We start from the raw sequence: 18,514 nt of genomic DNA, 5'->3' as shown, positions 1-18,514 counted from the left end.
CACTCGCCTAGTGGTATTATGACACTTGCTGTAAAGCTTAGGCAGGCTTATATAAATGTGATAGAATAGTAAAAAAAGGAATAAAAGCATTGGTCAGCTCTATCTAGCAGAGTTCTACTCTAAAATTCCAGTGGCCATCTCCACTGCTGCCTTACACCAAAAAGAAAAGCATGGATTCTACCTTTTTAAATTACTCCTTCTAAAGACACCCAACATTTGAGCAGCAGTTTATCAAGGTCCTCTGGCAAGCTGCATGAACCACAGATTTATTTCATGGCTCTGAATATTTCCCCACATTCTAGCAACCCTCAGCCTTGCAGAGATGGCCCAAAGGGCATGACATGTCTCTACATCTCCCACGGAGTAGTCAACATATTAAAAAAAGAAAAAAAACCAGTTAAACTGAATGGAAGCAGAAGAGCCTGTCAGAGGCAGTGTGCTCTACCTGAGCCAATGTGATTCTCTACATGTAGCCATGATAGTTAGACAAGAAAATTCTGTCCTCAAAACTCAGTAGTTTCATGTTACAAGTAGAACCAGATTATTTCAGAGAAAAGAAAAGAAAAGAAAAGAAAAGAAAAGAAAAGAAAAGAAAAGAAAAGAAAAGAAAAGAAAAGAAAAAGATTTAAAATGGGTTAAAAAAAAGCTGCTCAATTGGCTTCCACAGCTTGATCCAAACTGCACCAGGGGAGGTTTAAGTGGAACATGAGGAGGAATTTCTTCCCAGAAGGGGTGATTAGACATTGGAAGGAGCTCTCCAGGGAGGTGGTGGAGTCCCCATCCCTGGAGGGGTTTAAGGAATGCCTGGATGTGTCTCTCAGTGCCATGGCAGGGGTGGCAGGTTGGACTCAGAGCTCTTTTCCAGCCTCACTGATTCTGTGGTTCTGTGTGATTCCACAAAACAAATCTCAGTGAAGATCTGCATGACTCAAAGGAAAAGGATCCAAGATCTGTCTTGAGCATTTAGTGGGTTTTTTTCTTACAAAGTGTTAGACTAAATATTTTGTCTCTGCTTTAGCAGTGCCAGCAATGATTCATCCCTACAAAATACTGTTGAATAATTAAAAGTAGATGATATCTCTGTTCTCTCTTAATAAGATTTTTTTCTACTCCTGATTTTTTTTCTTTGAAACAAATGTCTACCAGCCAGTTAATTAACATTCATTTTTCTAGGATCTGCTCAGCACAGGAATACACTAACTCTTCAGGTGAAAGTAATTTATAGACTACATTATCCTAAGTTATTTTCTATTCCTTTGTCCTTGGCAGAGCAGCATTGCAATGACAACCAACAGCTTAGGGCAGAACACATTAACAAGATTGTTAATTTCCTGATTCTGCTAACAAAAAAAAGCCTCACCGCTCCACTAAATAAAAATGAATGGCAACTATTACCAATTTTATTATTTTTCCACAAAGAACTGACGATGAAATCCTCAGTTCAGAGAGCTGTTAATTACTCCAAAGGATAAATCCCAGATCCATGAAACTTCTTATTCTCTATACTGTGGGGCTTTTCTTTTTCAATAACACTGCTGTAAAAAGAACTCTGTTCTGAGAGAGACTGAGAGGGCATCTCAGCCATTCATCACGGAGCTCCCTGGCCATGTAACCACAGAAAAACATTTACAGGGGAAAAAGGTTGGGTGCCTCCCATAAAATCTAACATTTCACGAGTGAGATTGAGGATCAGCACACTCTGTCCCAGCTGTCCATGCTGATTGTCCCAATGTTTATAGGGCTGCTGTCTGCAGTGACCTGCAGGTAGGACTTCACCACAGTCGGGGGATTTTCACACTGACCCCCTGAACCTCTCTTTACAGCACAGGAACATTCACTGCCTGACACCTTCCTGGGTGGAAATTAACACTGTATTTCAACTAAAGGAGTAGCAGAGCAGAAAAAGCAGTTTTCTCAAACCAGATTGAGTTCCATGCTTCACTTTCAGTGCTTTTTAAAAGCACTTACAGTTAAAATGTAAAGGAAAATGAGACACAAAACTATGACTTCTGGTCACATTAAAGTGATGCCTATGTTAATGCAATTTATTTTTCAGAAGGCAGGCTTTTCTGGAAAACTTGGGACAATCTAGAGAGCTGGAGGTGCGACTGTTGCACCAAGTTTCTAATAAATTTCAGTTTTAGAAGACCTTCCTGGAATCACTTCATGCTAGGTTTTATGAAACCATAAAGCATTTTGGGTTTGCATGCCTGTCTGCATGCTTAAAAAGCAGACAAAACAGTCAACTTGGGTTACAACTGATCACATATTTTCCTTTTATATCTGGAAAGGAGTAATAGGCTTTCTTCCACCAGTGGTAAGAATTGTATCTCAGTGGTCAACTTATTAAGAAGAATTATATATCTTTGCAGAGAGAAGTTTATTTCCTCTCATTTTTGGAGACTTTGTACAAGAGCTTTAGAGGTTTTTAGGGTGTGCTGGGAGTTAAAATGTACAAAGTCTGTGTGGGCAAAAAAATGTGGGCAAAGTCTAGGTGCTGTACATTAAACTTAGTATTTTTATAGTATCCACCAGTATTTTACTCTTAAACGTGTGTCTGGTGTAATCCAATTCTTCTGTCCCTCTGCCAAGCAAAATTTATACTCCGTTTTACTGTATTTTATTCTCTTGTGAAAAAGAAATCTCTATATTCTCAGGAATATATTCTCAGCATTTGACCTGATTGCATATGTAAGTATTTACTAATTTTCCGCAAGGGCTGAACTTAACAAAAAGAACACTGCTTTTAATTTGAGGCTTTAAATTTTTAAGTAGTTGCATCCCTAGGCAGCACATAATAAAATGGGATACAGAACAACAGAGTTGCTTTCTTCCAAAATTTATTTGGAATAAATGGGGAAGTTTGGTCCTGCCATGGGTGTTGGACTGACCCAGGAGCATCACCAGACTTGTTACACTTGAAAACAAAGAGAGCTGCTTTCAAAAGCTCCAGACTGAGGTAAAAACCCCAGATTTTTGTAAAGTTTGTGGCAGGAAAAAAGCACACCAGAGAGGTAAGCTCAGCATTAGGGAATTTAGCCAGCCAGATGCAAATCCAATAATGCAGAGGAAAGAAGCAAATAAACTCATCCTGTCCTGGTGAGTTTCTCAGCACAGATTCCACCAGGAGCCTTTTCTTTACTTCCAGCAACTTTCAGGGTCTCTGATCCAGCAGCTGCAAATGACCTCTGAAAATTCTCCTCTCTTTTAGGAGAAATTTGCCACTCTGGATTCAGTCGGGTCACAATTTCCTTGCTGTTTCATTGGCTATGATCATCTTACTGCTGTTAAAAAGGTCCATCCTCGTAAGCTCTTGGCAAGATGAAATATTCTACATGCCTGCAGAACAGGCTTGGAAACCCAGTTTACAATATTGCTAATTAGACATGCTAATCATCCTAAGAAACAGTATTTACAGCAATTAAACACAGCTCCTTCATGCCAGCTGACAAAATTCTCATTATTAAGTTGTTTCTCTCTGATTCTTCACTTGATATCCAGCTATTTTGTGCCAAATATTTGGTGGCTAATTCTGCTTCCACTACCTCAAACCTTACAAAACCCAAATCAGGCAGAAATGTCTACACCAGTCCTGAGGCAGACTGAGCAGCCTCAGGAGGTGAAAAATAAAGTTATGCTGCACCTACACCACAGATTAGTTGCCACAGCACTGCAACAGGACAGAGATTCGAGGCAAAGAAAATTTAGCTCATCATTCAGTCATACATAACCATCCACACAGGTAGCTGCTCGCTGCTCCAAAATCCATCCAGTCAGTCAGGATGGACACAAGGGACAAGTTTTCAAGGCTCTGGGAATTAATGTTTTGTTACAGCTTATTGTATCATCAGAGCAGCAGATGGAAAACAGGAATCCAGGAGATGCATTACCCTGGCAAGCTCAAAGTGACTTAAACACAAAGCCAGGGAGGCAGATCTTTGGCTCAGCTGGCCACCCTTTTTCTATTAGAGCTTTAATGCAGGAAAAGCTGGCGTGCAGTTTCATTATGCCTGGTTTTGGTTGGGAATTATAATGCAGTTATCAGGATGTATGGGCAGCATGGTTTTTTTGAAGCACAGCTTATGTAAAAGGACAGGGTTGACTTAAACTTTGCAGTGCCTCTCTCTGCGAATGCTTTGCTTCACTGGAATTAATTCTGCAGAAGCAGAAGGGCATTTAGTGGGGTGATGCAAAAGGAAGCACCAAGGACTCATAACTCATTCATTCCAACCCCTGATAAGCAGATTTTCTAAACTCATGGCAGTAAAATCAAAAGATTATTTGTTTAGCCTCCCCTGACAAAACAGGAGGGAAATCTTGTTGGCTAAACATAGCCAAGCTGCTTGAGGAATCCCTGTGGAAAAGGGCTGCATCCCAGAGGCTTCTGCTGCCCCTAACTGCATTCCAAGCACTCACACAGAGCTTTTAGTGGTTCAGCTTCATAACATGTGTTTAATAATTTAGCAAAACAGAGCACAATGCATCCGGGAGAATTTCCTGACCATCCCAAACGTGTCCAGAAGCACTGAGTTTGTAACTTTAGCCATTCATCCACACTGACACTGCACAGAACCCTCCTTCATTTAGTTTTTTACAACTTTGAAGACACCCCACACCCCCCAGTGTTGTTTTACAGAGCCAAATAAAGAGTTCTGCTGTTGTCAAGAACAAATATATAAGTGCTCCCTGTACAAAATTCAAACCCATCTTCAAACCCAAATTCAAACCCAAATTCAAACCCATCTTCTCCTACCTAGAGTTACCACTTTCTACTGGGAAAGAAGCCTCAGGAACACACCAGCATTGGGAGTTCTTTATAACTCTGAGCAGAGGAGATGGTTAGCAAATACCAGGTGAAAAATACCTCAAAACTGAAAAGGATTCCTGAGGGGTTTAGTTTAGGTTTTTTATCAGCCTCTACAAGAAAAGTGTGCATGCAGAATCCCATGGAGACTATAAAAGAATCAGCAGGTTGTTCCCCTATCCACCCTTCCAAATTTTGAGCATTTAGGAAGTGCATTTTGTAGTTAGGTATAAGCAGACACAGTGTAATGGAGCCTTTAAAACACAATAATTAGATTAAACATACATAGCAAACTGTACTTCAGCTTATCCATCATGACCATTTGTGTCTCTGGCCTTCAACTCCCAATTTCAAAATCACATTTCAAATGCTGTCGTTATCAGTAAATGATTTCTGCCTTTTAAAGCTACTACCTTTACTTTCACGTTATTTTGCCACATCTAGCATGGAAATTTCACAGGGAGAATTCAAAGCCTAGCATGCCTAAAAAAGGAGCATTTTCCACTCCCAGAAACATATTCCTGTTCTCTCCCACATATCTTGGTAGACTGTGTGAAAGTAATTTTCTTCCATATAGGGAAGATTTAAGAGAACAAAAATACAAATCCTGTGTACAAATCCTTTGCTCTCCAAACCACAATCAACATCAGAAAAGCAATGTATGAAAAGCAAAATGAAGAAGCAGGAATCACACTGGATATATTTTCCTTCCTTTCCTCTAAGCCAGGAATGACAGTTCCTATGCTCTAGCTCCCTTTGCACCTTTGGATAATAATTCCAAAGCAAGCATATCTTTCCCTGCTAACTTTTTTTTTTTTTTTAACTTTTCCATGCTGCTTTGTAAATTAATTACTGAAAAAACTTGAGGAAATGTACCCATGAAGCCTCTGCAATGCCTAATTCTGCATATGAACTGTGCATCACCCAAACTTATTCCCACAGGGGTATTCAACAGGAGAAAAACTAATTCATTGTGAAATGCATCTCTCTTCTAAATAACTCAGGATTTTGAAAGAGCTGACTGCTCTATGACTCTTTCTACCACTTTTAGCTCACAGATGTGTTAAAAGCTCACTGGTTACAAGGTGACCATTGAAGGAAATAACTGATGAAACTGAGCATTTCTAATTTTTTTAATGTCTGATTTGCATAAAAAAATAAATCAATCAAACAAGAACTCACATATATGGCACAGGGAGCACAAATTAGCTGCAATCACATTTGTTATTTTTCATTAAACACATTAAAATTTTGTTTTCCTTTACCACCTTCACAGCCTTCCCATCCTTTCAGCAGAGCCACAAACGAGCATTTCACCTGAGCATTTCCAGCTGCCTCCCACAGTGTTCCTCAGGTCCTCACTTAGCCCTCTATCTCCTTCTTAGCCATTAATGCTGAAATGTTTCCTTCAGCTAAAAGGATCAGACATGTGACTCCATTAAGAAAACTGCATGGCCAGAAAGAGAGCTATAAAAAGGCCAAAGACAAATGCAGCATTTTCTGTCCTAGAGAGTAAGTGCATCTCTGTCTACAGAGCTGGGTTGTTTTCCTTCCTACCAAGAAAGAGAATAATAAAGAAAAAGCAAAAAAAAAAATAAAAAGCTCTTCCACCACTGGGTGTTTTGCACAGCCACACCACATCCAAATTATGACACCAGAGCTGCACATGTCACACCACCTCCTCAGAACAAGCCGTGCCAGGCAGTCCAAGAGCAAATTAATCATAATTCTCTTTTTTCTTCTTTTCCCTGTCCAAATTCCACCCCCAAAGCCTCAGAGCCTGTTACACCCCACTGTGCTTGAGTAGCTGCTGCTGAAAGACTTTTCCCTAAGAGTATGTTGCTCATTTTCATGTCATTTTTAATTTGTCATTTGGACAGAAATTTTTTTATTTGCCATAGTCAGTCTTGAGGACTACAGCAGGTATGAAACACTTATAAAATTTCCTGTCCAGTGCCAAGAATTGCAAAATCTTGCTGCAGTGACTTACTCTGAGATGGCTATTTAATTTAAAAGAAAGTTCAGATGACAAGTGAACTGGATGTTATACATACTTATGAGCAGACTGTACCATGAAACAAGCTGTAATCCTCATCTGTGTCACTTTCTTTCCCCTCCTTTAAAAAGGAGAGGAAAATCCTAGCTATAAAGTAAGTAAGATTTGTGGTTTTATTTTTGAGTGTGCTGAGAAGGCACAGCTCTATATTCCCTGATTTTGACAGACCAGCATCTGGTAAGGGGAAGGGACTTAAAACAAACCAAAAGTCCTGTCAACAATAAAATAATCAGGACTAGCAGTCACTGGGACTAGTGAGTGACTTGTGGACTCACTCCTTCCTCTAGTTCTTTTTTTTTTTTTTTTAATTTTGTGAGTGTGCAGTGCCTTTTCCTCAGTGGAATTCAACGTGTTTAATCTTTTCCTTTCAGATAAACGCAGGTTTTGTACTCTCTTTTCCCTTCCACTCCTTCATCTCAGCCTTAAACCTTGTTTCTATCTGCTATAATTCTCTTTTTCTGGGTGACTTCTCTTCCCCTCTTCCCCCAGGTGTTCTCCCCTTCTGCACATGATGTACACAGAAGGCCTTAGTGGCATCTAAAAATGAGATGCAATTAGTGGCATCCAAAAATGAGGGAGCTCAGTCAACTCAGCTAATGAGTAAACAGAGGTTTGCAAATATTTGTGAAGTTAAGTCTCCTTCCCGCCCTTGGGGAAAAGAGCAAGACACTGGATTTTCACTGTTTCCATGACTTTTTAATTTTTTTTTTCCTGTAGGAATCTCCTTCACATAAGCCTCCAGCTAGGAAGGAACACTTTCTGGGAAAAAACAAAATCTCTGACATTGTGGCAATTGCAACACAGATTATTTCTCTCTTTGCCTCCTCATCCTGAATCCCTCTGTTTGCCACAGAAGGGAGAGGAAAGATCCTCACCTTGCTGCCTTTTAATTATTCTCCTTGTGAACGATTAAAAACAACCAGAAACTCTCAGTTTCTGCACCTTCTGCTGATCCCATTTCATCCTGATGGCAGCTCCACGCTGGCCCCTTGTCAGGCTGGCAGTGCCACTGTGTTCCCAGCAAACCTGAAACTCCTGTAAATCTTTATTTCTGCCGAGTTAATATCCCACAGAGGTGTTGGGGAGGAAGGAGCTGGACTCAGGAACTGCCTGACCTCCTCACACGAGAGAAGGAACCCCTGCAAGCACAAATATTTGTATGTAAAAAAGTTAAATTACACCCCCATCCCCACTGATCCTGCTTTCCTGTTTCAAAAGCTACCTGGGAAAGTCAGGAGGTTTTTAAGAGGACTGGAAGATTCTGTCCCTTTTTTACAAATAGTAATTCTTGCAGGGAGAACAGAGTTTAGGCAAGATTGAAATTACACTGGCTTAGGGCTGACAACACAAGGCTGCCAATATGGATTTTTGCCCATTAAGAAGACACACAAGTGACAGGAAAATGTGTTGATGCACTCGGTCTCACTTTTCACATAAAGACCCAACTTTATCACCCTAAAAGTATTTCTCTCTGCTTTTAGAAATATGAGAGATTTGACTTCTCTATTTCTGAAGCAGGAAATCTCATCATGCTGAAAAAAATCCCTATTTTGACTGTAATATTTTAAAGTAAGAGATTAAACAAGAGAGAGATAAAAGATTTAAAACACTGGGTGTGGGTTTGTTAAATCTAGCCAGCTTCTAATAAAAAATAAAGGGCACAGAGAGCTCTGTGAAGGACTCTTCTCTGTTCTTGCAAGCAGAGCCTGACCAAACTCTTACCCCAATTTATGTATATTTCAATGAGAAATATACATAAATTCAGAATAAAATACACATAAACGAGAAGAAAAAACAACATGAGGCTGAAAAGAAATACCACATCTGCACCCCAAAGGCTTAGTCAAAATATTTTCAGGCAGAGAACTTGAGGGGACACAAAATGCATAATTTTTTTTCTCCTTTAAGCTCTGTGACTCCACGTAAAGAGAATCCCACTCTTTTTTTGGTAGCATGCACTAAAAAGCTGCTGCTATCTCCCACCCAGCTGCTTCCCCCTCCCCTGCCCCCAGAAAAGGCTGGATAAGAACCATGTCATTATGGGAAATCAAGAATATTCCCATGTTTTTTCAATACACTGGAGACATCCTGTAAATCAGCTCGAAGTATTTTAATGTCTGGTTTAAATATAAATATGTGAGTGTGTACATATGCACCACAGTTTCTGGTGAGATCCTGGAATACTGGGAGGAAATTGGGCTACTGAATCTTCCCAAAGACAAGAAACATGAGCTTTTAAAAGAAGTTAAAGAGAAAGGAATAATTAAAATTCTCTCTTCCCTTTCAAAAGCAGAAAAAAAAAAAAATCAAATTCACAGAGTGAATTTTAGTTCAGATAATATCTAAGTTATGGGTAGTACTGAGTTCCAAGAATTCGCTTTAGGCTTTTCATTACCTTTTATGATTATTATTAATATTTTTATTTAATATTAGACATTGGGGAACTCAGCCACTGCTGCAAATGTCAGGGAATGGTTGCTTGCTAAGTACTGTAATTTGTGCCTGTAATAAAACTGAACAAATCAACAGCACAGTAGCTGTGGTTTGGCTCAGCTTTACTTTGGCTGCTTCTTCTGGATGGAGACCAGAGTTTAAAGAACTGCCAGCAGCCCTTAAAAAGTGAACCAAGAAATAAAATGTAACGCATTGGGGAAGAAATAAATTATTTTTGCCAAGAAAACGCTGTTGGCAACAGCACAACTTCCTCATGAACACCTCCAAACACCCCCTGCTTCGCTGCACTGCACTTCAAAAAATCATTAACGTGGTATAGAAATGTTTTTCAGAATAACAGAATTAAACTTCCAGCCAGAGATCCACAATCAGGTGTAGCCAACCACCATCCCATGATCCACAGGTCTAAAACCCAGGATGTCTGAATGCTGTTCTCTCTGTAAATAACTCCCAGCAACCCAAGACACCTTAGAAGAGTTTTCTTACCTCCCTATTGGTAATCAGCCAAACACTTCCACAATTTGTGCTGAGTGACCACAAGCCAAGCTGCATCAGAAGAAAGCAGAGCCCAAACTGCCTCTGGTCACACCTGGTTGGGCAGGAGGTGGTGAGAGCAGAGGACTCTGCCCTCCTGCCCTCTGTGCTGCAGTTTGCACCACCACAAGACCAGAGCTTGAAATCCAGGATTCAGTCAATTGCTTAAAAGTGACTTTTTTCATCTTTTACTGACCCCTGTCCAAAATGCAGAGAGAAAACATTGCCCTTGAAAACATGGTAAATAATAGAACAGTATTTCCTTTTTCTGTCTGCAGTGGGGTAATTAATTTATTAGAATAGACCTGCTGCAGGTGGCTGGAATTTTACTTATGGAATAGTGAATTCTCTCTGGAGGGCAGTCTGGATCCAGGACCACACCAAATGGAGCAGATGTTGTGTTTTATCTTTCTACTGCTCCATCTGGAAAGATCCACATGTCCATAACCAGATTTTATCAGAAGCAGGCAGCTATAGAGGACAATAATTTTCCCCAGTGGCTAATGAAATAAATTCTGCTTACAGCACTGCTTCAAATAGGATGAGGCACTAGGATATACTGCAGAAAAGGTTTGGTCATCAGCCTCGAAATGTCCCAGATGAGGTTTCCACCTTGTCAGTCTGTCCTTGTCAAACCCACAAGACACATCAATACCTTTTGAGAGCATCTTGACTCCCTGAAGAGGCAGATCCTCAGAAACCTGGGATATTCACTGCCAGATTTTCCTCAGCCTTCAAAGACTTGGTCTCACTTCAGCCAAACAACAGAGATAATTAGGAAGTTCTTCCAATATGTGGTTTTTCTTCCCTGTGTAATTTAACAGCCTTTGTGTGCTGCTGCACAGCTTTGCTTTCCAGAGCCTGGTGCCAAAACCTCAGTTCCACCTCCTGTTATTTTCCATGGATTCAGTTGACTTTGTGGGTGAGTAACGTGTTCACCTGAAGGGCCTCTTTGTCAGCATGAAAAATGCAGTTCAAAGGGCCTTTGGTCCCAGAGCTTGAGTAGCCAACATGAATTACAGGAGCCAAAAATCAGAGCTGCTATTGGGGCTGCTGTGGGGAGACCAGCAAGGACAAGAGAGAAGAGGGAGGTAAGAGGAAGAAGCAGAGAAAGCAGGAAACAAATCAAGGCAGATGGAAAAAGAAGACAAGGAAATGGTAATCAACCAGCTCATCAATTGCAAAACACAAAACAAAATTCAGGGGGGAAAAAACAAACCAAAAAAACAAACAACAACAAAAAAACCCCTGAAAAACAAAATGCAAATGTTTTTCTGGAAGGGGAAATACATTTGTAAAACTACCAAAATTAATTGAGGTCTGGCAAAGTTTAAAAATCAGGAAATGCTGTTCCGTGCTTTTCAATGACCTTTTCAAGCTCCTTTCAGAAGTGAAGCTTTGATCATTTTGTGTAGAAAACTGAGCCAACCTTGGAGCAGAATGAACTACCCAACTTCTTCAGCACAGGGGAGTGAAATGCAAAGCTAAGAAAAGACAAATCACTGTTGCCTTTGGCTATCATTCATTCCCTACCATTAAGAAAAATCTGGTGATTGATGATCCCTGCTGAAAGGGGTAATAATCCACAAAGAGATGTCAGGCAGGCTATGTGAGGCAAACCAGAGTACCTGGTGCTGCTTTAGAAGATATCCTGAAGGAATCTGCTCCTCTGACCATCACAGATAAACAATTCTGCTGTTGTCAGTTTAGGGAAGTTAAAAGGCAGCATGCAAACCTCCTGCACCTTTCAAGCAAATTTTACCAGTGCTAAAATATTAAAATATCACTTTCAGGCAGTCATATTCATTCCACAAATAATAAAACCAAGGTGGAAGGAAGGACTGCCTGGCTTTCTCACACTTGCAGGGGCAGGAACAGGCTGGCAAATTTCCCTTTTCAACTGCTAGGCTGAATTTGCTGTCTCCAGAGGCCACAGCAGCAATATTCAGCACAAATGAAGTGTAAAAGTTAGTTAGTGAGTTTGTGGAACAGCAGGGCTCTGTAGGACAATTTGTCATCACTTTCACTGCACCTCAGAGCACCCTGAGCCCTGAGCTGTGCTCTGAGCTGCACAGCCAAAAGTGAGCTCATTCAGGTCAGCTGTGGAACAAAAATCACACAAATCCAAAGCATCTCTGGACAGAGGTTTGTTCTCCCCCTGAGATTGCAGTGAGCACAGTTCATGCTCTCTGCTGCTGAGCTTGAATTCCTCTTCCCATTCCAGCCTGTCCACACATGCTCCCCCAGATTCCTTTTGGGATGGAAATGTTGGTTTCACCTGAAAACTGCCAGATTTTCATTCTGTGAAGGTCTGCATGGACACACAGAGATTCATCCAGACATTAAAAATGTCAGAAACATTCAGAAACTGCCCAAAACACTTTTCTGCAAGGAAGCTGCAGATTCAGAGCTGAAAGAGGCTAGAGAAGGAAAAATATCTCTGCGTATTAGAAAGAAATTTGCAAAGAATTATATTCAGTCCTGGCAAATTCCTTTGTCTGTAAGAGAGGAAGGGAGAGAAGCTGGGAATATTTATATATACCACATGTGTGTCTGTGTGGAAGACCAGAGAGAGGCAGAATTTAACTTTTCCTTAAAGAAGACGGCAGTTTGTTCACAGGATCTCCTTCTATACTATTTTACAGTTGTCTGAAAGACTCTGTTCAAGATTTTTTTCTCATGTTTAAAACCCCACATTTTCTCTCTGGTTGCTAGACTCTCTGCTGGCTGCTCCAGCACAATGCAGAAAAACTAAAACACATGAAAAAGGAGGAATTTCAGCTTTTGCTTAACAGACCAACTGGCTCACACAACACACAAAACTGCTTTTTTAATGAGGCAGGACACGCAGGTCTGTTTGCATTGCAACTTGTGGCTGCTGCACCAGTAAATTCAATGTATTTCTAACTCCTTACACAGATGAAAGGATGCTGCAGAAAGGTTTTTTTTTTTTCCCTGAAATTCTTACAGGTTTTTCACCTAAGTCTCCACTGCAAACTGGGTGAAATGAAAGAGCTCTCTCCTCTGTCCTATTTACAAATTCCCAGAAAACCCTTGAACTCTCCTTGGCAACACTGATTGCACTCTGGTAAAGGTGAAGAGCTAGAAGTGGTTTGGGATTCATTTTTTGAACAGCAGCCAAAGGATAATTCAAGTTTTCTTTAGCACTGTGCCTGCCACCAAGAAATGTGTTAAATCCTAACACCAGTACTAAGATTTTATTCATCAGGGTTCTCTTAAAAGTTAATTTAGTCACAAGCAGCACCAAGACAGAATTGGTTTTAATATTCCTCGTAAGTGCAGAAAGGAAGGAAAATAAAATTTACAAAAGCTTTGTTCACATGTTTAGAGACCACTGTGCACAGGTACAGAATATGCACAGAATAGAGAATTAACTACAATGGACTGCCAGCTTTAATTACACATAGCTAATGCTGAAAACTCCTGGACAAGGGGTCGAGGGTGGATTTTCCAGGTGGAATCACAGAAAGGTTGAGGTTGGAAGGAACCTCCAGAGGTCTGGAGAAGACAGGCACCAAGCAGGCAAAATGATGTGGGACTTCCAAGAGGATTTTAATTTTGTTCCGTGGAGGATGTTAAGAAAAGGTGACAAATCAGTGTCAAGGACTGCTGTGTCCAGTGGGAAAAACAAGGTTAGAGCAATCCACAGCAAATTGCTGCTGCAGGGCAGCACTCAAATTAACTGCTCGTTGTCCATTACCTCCCTGGGCAGGACAGAAACAGATTCCAGCCTGGGTTTAGTGGTGGCAGCAGTGGCACAGAAAAACAAAGATTTGTTTTGCCACTGTGTTCCCAGGTGATCCTCAGCTGTGTGCAGAGGACTGCACAGGTTAATAGGTGAAACGTGAAGATAATTTGGAACAGGGACTTTAGGAATGATGGAGATGATCCCAGTGAGGACTGGCAGCCCCTGCATGGTGCCATAAACTGATCACTGGATGAAAGTTAAAATTCAGGATGAAATCCCATTGCAGGGGTGAAATATGGTACAACTCCTTTTCTATACTACCTTTCTATAAAACACCAGCTCTAAAATGCTTCAGGCTGTCACAGCTTCACAACAGTATTTATTTATTTGTGTTTTCCGTCACAATAAATATATTTATGCCAGTTTGGGACAACAACCCCACTCCACCTTCCCCTTCCCAAGGTTTTATTGCTGGGAACCACACCAAGTGCTGTGGAAAACCCTTTGGCTAGCACGAGTTATACCCCAAAAACCCACAATCTTTTTCTACTCAGGGCTTCCAGTGAGTGAACAATGAGTCTCTGTCACAACAGATTCAAACTCAACCCTTGCTGCAGAACTCTACCTATTTTTGCCTAAATAATTTCAGGCTGTTGCGCTTCTATTAGACCACCTAAATTAGCATGAGGGGATGGTTCCTGCCAGTAACCAAAGCCAGTCTCAGTCTGGCACTAGTAAATGTACTCCTGTAAGAAGCTGGGATGCAGAAGAGATTTCTGTTTTGTTCTAAAATTCTGCTTAAATTAACACCAAGGGGTTTTTGGGGTTTTTTTTTCTTTTTTTTTTCTTCCTTTTTTTTCTTTTTTTTTTTTTTCTTTAGTAACTGCAATTTTCAATGGTTGGGGTTTTTTTTCCCCTTTCTTTATAAAGTTGAAGATTCTCCTGCAGAATGCTGAGGATCACAGAGATCTGAGAAAGTATCTCTGCCTCTCCCCTTCTGGCCCACAGGTCAGTATTTATATTAATACAATATTTATATTAAATATACAAACACCTTTTAGCAAGGATTCCCATTTAAGATATTCATACAACTTAGAGAAAAAAATCTGAATAGTCACCAGATTTGCTGATTTAACTGTGAGGAAACAAAACACTGGCAAATTACTTATATATTCATATTCAACTTAAACATATATTTGGACTGGGCAACAGACACCTAACAGCTAAGATCAACCAAGCAAAACAAAATGTCAGGCAATCTAGGAATTTAAGTAAAAGTAACCACCTAAGTTTTACCTGATGACATGCAAGTATTTTTTCCCTTGACATCATATTTCTCACTCTTCACTATGAGCAGGTTAAATTAAAAACTATTGCTAACAGGGGCACTGACTTATTTCAGATTATAATGCTATGCATTTCAAAACTGTCCTGACTCCCATGCCTTAGTTAATCCCTTCTAAATGTATTTTCATATAAGAATACCAAGGCTCAGCTACTCCACAAGGAAACAGAGGCAGAGATGAGAAGAAAAAAATCAGAGAAGAGCCAGGGAAGATCCTGCTGCAGGGATTTGGTCAGCAGCAGAAAAACCTACAGCTCTCTGAATCTTCCTCACTATGGAAATAATCTCTCTGCAGACAATGGGGAATGACTAAAGAAAAAGTTGTTCCAAGGGTTGTTCCTGAGCAGAGAAATTCAGCCCATTAATTCTTTCACATTAAGCACCACAGGCCACAAAATGCTCTGGTTTTTCTTCCAAAAGTTGTGACATTTCCTGTCCCATGTTGCACCACTTATCCACCCCCTCCTTCCAATTATTTTCCATGGGATTTTCCAAGCTTGGAGATCTGATCTGAAATTTGAAAACTGCATTTTTTCATCCTTCCAGACAGATAGTCACCATGACTAATAACAGTAAAATATAATATATGAGATACTGGAAGTTCTCTCTTAATTGGCTTTTGCATCACTGAAGCTCTGGGAATGTCAAGGATGCTCAATAATCACATTGATTCTTGTACCCATTGTTTACAGTTTTCTTTTAAAACATACAATGGACGATTCTTTGCCATTATGAAAAGTTTTATAGGATGGGAGAGGAAAATAACTCTTTTGTGATAAAATTTTTCAACAGCAGTGAAAAAAAAACCCTTTCAAAAAGACAATTTCCTCAACTTATTATTCAAGTTCTTATAGTGGCTCACATAGAAACCAATTAGTTTTAATCTCCATTTAATTTTATGGAATGCCTCCAGAAGAGCTCTTAACACAAAGCCAAGGCTCCAGTAAGGACAGAGCAAAGATGATGAGAACTCTGCTAATATTATCCTCACAGAGATAGCAGACTTGTGCAGTTCTTATGTCTTTCTGATAAAAAAATATTACGGGCACAATGTTCAAAACTGCCCAGAAATTGCTCTTTGAGTTTCCCTCAGCAATGCCTGCACAAGAGCAGATTTCCTTACAGAGTCAGTGAGGTGCTGACAGCAGAATCCAATCCAAAAAGGGGCAGAAGTACAGGGAAAAGTCACTTACAACCCTGGATAGCAAAAATAATAAAATATAAAAGAGTTTATAAAATATAAAATATAAGAGTTTATAAAATATAAAACTCTTTTTGAGTAATCACTAGGACTAAAATACTGTGTTAAATGTTAATATATTTCAAAGTTTAGAAATATCTCTCTCTCTTTCCTTTAAACACCTGGTTGAATGAAAATTACCTTTCTGAAGACTGGCTGGAGCTATACTGATTAGTTATTTGGCAAAGCCCACTCAGAATCTCTGGGTTTTTTGTTAGCTTTGACCAGCAGACCCTAAATAAGCTGAGAAAAAACTATTTCTGTGTGAATGAGTAACAATTCTGCACTTGCCTTGCCACTGCTGCCACTGAGCTCCCAAAACTCTGCTCTCCCAAGCCTCCAAAATGAGATTTTAAAGCTGTTTACATAATACATTTAATAACTGGAGATTGCTAAAACTGATGGAGTTTGTCTTAAAATTTAATACAGACACCTAATGCTGGTAGCTTCAGTGCTGGGGAGCAAATATTAATTTACCAAAAAATAGAAATAGCCAAAAGACTGACAGATGTACATGCATATTATCACATGATAATATCAGGGACAAATTAGTTCATAATTTCAAATTAATACTGAATTTAAAGGCTCTTTGGCCATCACTTCTTTCAAATATGCCTTGTTTTCTCTGCCTGTTCATGCTGGTTACAAGCCTTTTTGGCTACAATCTCTTTTTTAAGCAGCCCCCTCATCCTTTCTGGGTGTTTTGAGGCAGCAGGATGTCAAACACTGAGTTTCACCAGCAGGAATAAGTCTGATATTGCTAATCTGTGGTTTAAGCAAATCAGACTGAGTGACAGCTACAAGGGAAAGGTGGTTGTTAGGAAAGAAGCATGTTAGTAATCATAATTTCCCTGGAGAGAACACCACAAATGTGCTGCTGTTAGATGGGAATTTGTTACAACATCAATGTATCGAATAGCATTCACACAACTCCAAAAACTCCTGGTTTTTTGGGTTTTTTTTGCCTTGTCCAAGAATTCCACAGGGATGATGTTATTAGCCACCACTTTACATTGGGCAAATATATAATTTCACCCAGAAGGGCGACTGAAATCCTTGTCCTGAGCTGTTCAGAAGAGGAAAACACAAGAGCAGAATGATGATGTTGGCAAACACACTGGTTCTGCCAGCTATGTTTTAGAAAGGGAAGACCATAAAGGAAAGAAAAAGTGAGATGTAAATACTGGAAAAATGGGAAAAAAACACTGGGAAAGTGCAAGAGCTTAAGGCAGAAAGAAGGTGAGATAAGGAAGTGTGGGAGGATGCTAAAGTGCCAAGATTTGGACACTCTCCATGTCAGAAACAAACACATCTGAGGCAGATCTAGCAGTGATTTTATTACAATTAAGTGTTGTGGAAGTGCACAAGGCCTTCTAAAACTGTTTGAAATGAATGAGTATCACATCAAAATGGGAGTTTTTTCAGGGTGAAAGCAAGAACCAAGACACCAGAATTTTTACAGGCAAGAATCCTCATTTTGAGAGTTCAGCCAGAAGAGCTTGGCCAAGTCCTGTCAGGCTTCAGCAATAAACAGCTTCCTCCCTTCTCCCTCCCTCCTCTTCCCTCAAAACCCTGACAAAACCACAACAACTTTGGCTGCCATCAGGGCAGAGAGAATTTTATATTAAACAATTGCCCTAGGCCACCCTGGGCCACTCAGCTGAATTAAGTCAAAGGGACTGCTGGCAGGCTTAAAATAGCCATGTGTTTAAGAGCTTTGCTGGCTTTGTTGCTGCAGTGGGAAAAAAAAAAAAAAAAAAAAGAAGGAGCTGGAGATGCATAAATTTGAAATTGAAAATATCATCAATATCTCCAAGACACAAAGTATAATTAGAATTAGTAATTAATTCTGGTCTACATTGCATTGCACGGAGCTTGGCTGAGAGCAGAGTGAGAGAGATGCCAGCTCTTTTTTCCTGTCCTGCTGCCTTGTGTCCCTGGGAAAACAGGTTCAGGGATCACCAGAAAAAAAAGATAAGAGATTCTGTGCTGTGTGGAGGGGTGCATCATGGTAAGGACTAGAAAATAAAAATAAAAAATATCACCAAAAAATGTTCAGAGCACAGCACTGAGGTGACAGACACAGTGAGGATGACATGGGAACAATGAGAGAATTCCTTGACAAGCATTCTACTTCTTATAACCCCTTTGGTGATTTCCAGCACTTTGGTTTTGTGACAAAGCCTTCCTTTGCTGTGCCACGAGTAATTTTCCTCCCTTTCAGGCTGTGGGTCCAAGCAGCAGCAGCAGCAGCACTTCTGGCTGCACTTCTGTGATGCTCTCACACACTTCTGATTGGTCTATAATCTGTTTTATTTTAGGGGAAGGATGCCCTTGATGGCTCTTCTGGCCCTGCTCCAGCTGGCTGGAGT

The 18,514-nt window shown here is 40.2% G+C and overlaps 1 protein-coding gene across 3 annotated transcripts in view; it reads right to left on the bottom strand.

Annotated features, from left to right (window-relative positions):
* Window positions 1-18,514, bottom strand: part of MARCHF3 (membrane associated ring-CH-type finger 3) — a 54,237-nt gene that overhangs the window by 33,506 nt on the left and 2,217 nt on the right. Inside the window, exon 1 of one of the 3 annotated variants that reach the window (XM_085043106.1) lies at window positions 9,801-9,906. The exons of the other annotated variants lie outside the window; for them this stretch is intronic. The gene's annotated coding sequence lies outside the window, so the exon portion shown is untranslated. Of the gene's footprint in view, window positions 1-9,800; window positions 9,907-18,514 lie in introns of those variants that run through there. 3 annotated transcript variants of the gene reach the window in all.

This window comes from Lichenostomus cassidix, chromosome Z (genome assembly GCF_008360975.1).
Source record: "Lichenostomus cassidix isolate B80296 chromosome Z, HeHo_3.0, whole genome shotgun sequence".
Classification (NCBI taxonomy): Eukaryota; Metazoa; Chordata; class Aves; order Passeriformes; family Meliphagidae; genus Lichenostomus; species Lichenostomus cassidix.
This window is presented reverse-complemented; position numbering and strand designations above follow the sequence as displayed.